We start from the raw sequence: 5094 nt of genomic DNA on the forward strand, positions 1-5094 counted from the left end.
GTCTCTGTGCTAACAAACAGCTCAGAGCCTGGAGCCTGCTTCAGATTCTGTATCTCTCTCCCCCTCCCGTGCTCATGCTCTGCCTCTATCTGTCTCTCAAAAAAATAAATAAATGTTAAAAAAAATTTTTTAAGGGACGCCTGGGTGGCTCAGTCAGTTAAGTGTCTGACTTCAGCTCAGATCATGATCTCTTGGTCCATGAGTTCAAGCCCCACATTGGGCTCTGGGCTGACAGCTCAGAGCCTGGAGCCTGCTTCAGACTCTGTGTCTCCCTCTCTCTCTGACCCTCCCCCCTTTCATGCTCTGTCTCTGTCTCAAAAATAAATAAACATTAAAAAAAATCAAAATTTTAATCAAAATTTTAATCAAAAAAAATATTTTTGATTGTTTCAATTCTCTGGCCTTGATTGCTCCTTCTATAAAATGGAGGAGTTTTATACATAATCACCAAAGTCTTTTCCAGCTTCCAAATATTCTTTGGGCAGTTTACCATAAGAGAGATAGCCCTGTTGGCTTTATCCTTATTGACTCCCACGAGTTTTTTGTGGATGTGGAGAACTTTTGGATTTTCAGAAACCTATAGACATCTTTTTTTAAGGCCATAGAATGGCTGACATGTGGAAATGTGACTGAGAAAATAGAGCAGACAGGTCTGCTTAAAACTCTGGGTTCCTCCCTAAAAGGTAATATGGCCAATCAGGGAATGGAAGACTGATAGACACAAAACTTAAGCCCTGGCCTTGAGACATTTCTGATTGCCTCGGTCAGTTTCGTTCTCACTTTTCTTTCATTCTAACACCCAGCTGTAATTCCTACTCCCCCTCCCACATAGTTCTCCAATCGATCCTTTTTTTTTTTCTCTTGAGTCAGGTTTAACTTTCTGAAGGTTGAAAATCATAAAGAAAAAACTAATATGAAACAAGGAATTGGGGGAAAGGGAGCTGTACTCAGAGAACTGTAGAACTGAAAGGAACATTGTAATGTTTAAGCCTCAAAAGAAAGGCTGGACTACTGACTCCTCAGAGGGCTAAGTGGTTTGAGCCACATACATTAGCACTGGCCTCCTCAGACTGATCTGTTGGTTGGTTGCTATATGGAGGGTGATAAAATATCTATTTGGGTGGGGTCAAAAATTGTATTACACTCTTAGAGCACATCTGTGAATACTGGCCTTTTGAACAAATGACCATAGTTCACCAGGCTTCTGTGCTGTCAGAGGCTGCTTCCCAAATACCAACTTTGAACCTAGCTCTGCCATATGGACACATGGGGTCAATGAAAAATAGTGTCCAAGGGCCCCCAAGCATGAGAAGGTCTGGCAAAAAGTGACAGGTTTTATCCAGGCTGCTGAAGAGAAATGTACTGAGACTGGAAAGACTAAGGAGGTGCACGCCTTCCGAACGTGTCTGTGGATCAAAATACACCCTAACAGATTTCTGAGAGAGCCCCTGGTGGCCATGTTAACCTTGGCATTGTTATCATTAAGAGGCTATGCTCATTTCTGGCACCTAACATCGGACACATTGACAGCAACAGGGTTGATGGAAGAGGAAAGAATCTGTTTTGCAGTAAAAAAAGATTTAAAGATAAAAAAAAAAGCAGTTCTCAGATTTCTCAGGCCATTTGAAATCACGCCAGAGAAATACTTGATTTCAGCATTCTTAAGCCCTCTGCGATGATGCTGTGAGTGGTGTCCCCCACGTGTGATGATGTATTTTGGGGCCAGAGTTTTCTCAAGATGTTCCAAGCCTGCAGGCTCCTGATCCTTTTTCAAATTATGAAGATGATAGTATCCCAGTGAGGGTTGTGATTAGTCTAAACTCTCCACAGCTGTGAGAGTAGAATGGGCAAATTCCAATAAAGATCCTGCGTGTTCTGGACTGAATTTACCTACACGACATCGAGGCCTAACTCAGGGACCACTTAAAAGAACCGGAGCTGCCTCAGTGCTGTTCTGTTTCTTCCACAGCATCAGCTGCTGGGGGCTGGCAAATGTTCTGGGAGGATGCCTCCCCTCGCACCACTGTCATTGGGCAACAGTGGATGTTCATTTAGAAGGTCTGGGGTGTGTGGGTGAAAAGCAGGGCTGGGGAAATTAAACTCAAGTACATGGGAATTTAAAGAGGCCTTGCAATTCATTATGTGAATGGCCAGGAGGATTTTAAAACACCTTGTAACTGAAGAGGTTGGCCTGGAGCTGTGTGGGACAACAGAACCAGCTGTATCACCACCCCTAACTCATTTAGAACAGTGCTAGCAAGAAGGCAGGCTCAGAGCTTTCTTCAGTTACTTGGAAAAGCCAACAGGGCTTTATTTTCTTATTTTGGACACTTTTTTCCTAAAATACTTCCTTGGAATACTAAGTAATGTAATAATACACAGCATGCTCCTTTTACCATGTTTAATAATTGTATCATCTGAAGACACTTGGCTATTCTCCCTTACGACACATCTGACACTACGCTTTCCAAAACTAGGAAAGACTTAGGGGACAAGGATTTACATAACTGTCTACACATATTAACAACTATAGAAATAATAAGATTCCTCACTTTGGAAAACAAAAAGAAAATACCAAAAATATATATATAATAGTTTTTTTAATCTAATATGATTTGCATGAATGTAGAATCTTCTAAAGCTACGTATACATTCATCATGTACATCCACTTCCATTGTTTACAGTCCACTGAAGCACACCTGGTATCACTCCTGACACCTAGAGATTTTTAATAGTCTACTCTCTATGATTTACAGTTTATCACATAGCCACACACATATGTGACATGTGACATTTCTCCTTGTAAACACTGAACTTTTCTCTAAGGCAAACCAGAAAGACAACATGACTAAAGTCAAGAAACCCAATGGAGAGTTGAATGAGCTGTAAGCCAAATTCTGAAAGCACCAACCTCTGGATGATCTATCCATACGTGGTATTTTATTAAAATGAGGATGTGAGTGGAAGAAGATGGAAACAAGCTCCAATTTTTTCTAATATTCATAACAAACAAAACACACAACTACAAGCATTTCCACTTTTAACTTTTCATGGTCCTTCATGCAAATCTTCTACATGCCAATAGATCTTTCAACTATTGGCCCTACCACCTCAGATGTCATCATTTCTAGAGAAAAATCAAATCATTAATTTAAGCCTGTTAAACTGGATGGCGACTGTGCATTACTCCCCCTGGAACCCACGTTGCAAGGGCAACTTCAGTATCAAATGGCTTACTCCTGTCTTTCTGCTGGAGGCCATTTCCAAGTACAATCACCTAGTAAGGCAACTTGGAGGGGGGGCAAGGGAGGGGAACTTTAAAGAACTGAGTGGAAAATCAGACAGTATGTCAGGATTCTTATGGCTAAAACAAAGCTGCAGGGAGAATAAGCAGGGCAGCCCTACGGATAAGAGGAGTGTTGCCTTGCTGGGAATATTCAGTTGGTCTGATAGTAACATTAGTAGTTGCTGGTAGATGCTTGACAATCAGCTCTTACGGAGAAAAAGCCATGTTTTATAGCATTTGCAATTTCCCTGGTGTTATTACACCCATGAAGGCTGATTTCAAACTACCCAAAGTGATATCCCTGCATGAGATTCACCGTAACAACCTCTGTATATTTCAGACACAGACATAACTAATCTCAACAGCATAAATTATAATAAAATGTGGGGAAATAACTAGACTATGGTGAATTTTGAGCATTACTGTTGTTTTTAGTGTCATTATTTTAATTGTAAGTTTATATAATTTAGTTCTAATTAATGGTTGCATTTAACAATTGGCTCCCAAAATTCATAAAAATATAAAGGTGGGCTCTAGTGAGCAGGTACCATTGGCTCCAGCACACCACTGCATTTTGTTCTTCAGGGACATTAAAGACATTTTAAACAAACAACAAACCAAATAAATGAAGCTACTAAATCACCTGGATCAAACTATTTTCAGGGATTCCAAGGGTTACACTGTGAGTAGTATTTACAGGGATACCATTAAATGACAACACCTTACATTTGTATCACGCATTACACTCTTCAAGTTTAGGGCACAATGGGACAGTCTGATCCTGCGTAGTGAATTTAAATCGGTGAGTAATAATAGCATTCTAGTGTCTGGTGCATGAAAAGAAATTCCTGGGAGCTATCTGTACAAGAGAGAAGTGTAAGGAAGGAACTGGGAGCCAGGCAAGGAAGCCTAGAGCTGGCCAGAGCCCCTAGGTTCCAGATTCCGTCCCGGCAACGGCTCCATTACTGAGAAAGCAGGTGTACGTTATAGTACCAGGCTTTCCTAGCTCCCTCCTGTTTTCTGACTCTAACTTAAGAAGTCAGACTAGAACTCAGTTTTTTCTGATAGAAAAGAGTTGGGCGGGATATCCTCTAAGAATCCCTCAAAAAGATAAATTAGAACCATAACATTCAAATACGCTTTTATCTGACAGAACAGCTTTGAATGGTTTTTCTCCCCGATCCAAACATACCTGTTACACTGTACACACTCGTGTGAAGAGTCTACATAGATCTCACTGCCAAAATTAACAGCAGCAGTAGTCGTGGCCGAGTGGTTAAGGCGATGGACTAGAAATCCATTGGGGTCTCCCCGCGCAGGTTCGAATCCTGCCGACTACGGGAAGGTGAACTTTTGCTGCCGATACTTGTTTTCGTTTCGGAGAGTTCTTCCCAGTGTTTCCCGCAGATTATTTAAGGAATTTTGAACGGTTGGAATACAATGGGGACCCCAGTGGGACCGTAAAAGGAGCGCGTGAGGGAGCTAGGGTGTCGCGTGATTGTGGTTACAACCTGAGCCCAGGAGGGGGAGACGGAACAAAACACGCCAATATGGAGCGAAGAAAAGCAAAGCGTCGCGAGGTCGCGCAAAAAAGGACAGCTCCGACCTCCGGCCCCGCGGGCTGGCCAGCTCCGCCAGGACTCGCGGACCCCCTGCGCCCCTTTGCGCGAGCGCGTCAGCGTCCGGGCCTCTCGGACGCCTGGGCAGCCTTGGGACGACAAGCGCATGCGCGGGAGTGGCCGCGAGCGAGAGCGCGAGCTGTAATATCCTCACGTTGCCCCTGGAAACCACCCGGCGCTGTCGCGAT

At 42.9% G+C, this 5094-nt stretch overlaps 1 non-coding gene across 1 annotated transcript; it reads left to right on the forward strand.

Annotated features, from left to right (window-relative positions):
* The first annotated feature begins 4545 nt into the window (after window positions 1–4545).
* Window positions 4546–4627, forward strand: TRNAS-AGA (transfer RNA serine (anticodon AGA)). The gene has a single exon. It is a non-coding gene; the product is annotated as a tRNA-Ser (tRNA).
* The last annotated feature ends 467 nt before the right edge of the window (window positions 4628–5094 follow it).

This window comes from Panthera uncia, chromosome F2, assembly GCF_023721935.1.
Source record: "Panthera uncia isolate 11264 chromosome F2, Puncia_PCG_1.0, whole genome shotgun sequence".
Classification (NCBI taxonomy): Eukaryota; Metazoa; Chordata; class Mammalia; order Carnivora; family Felidae; genus Panthera; species Panthera uncia.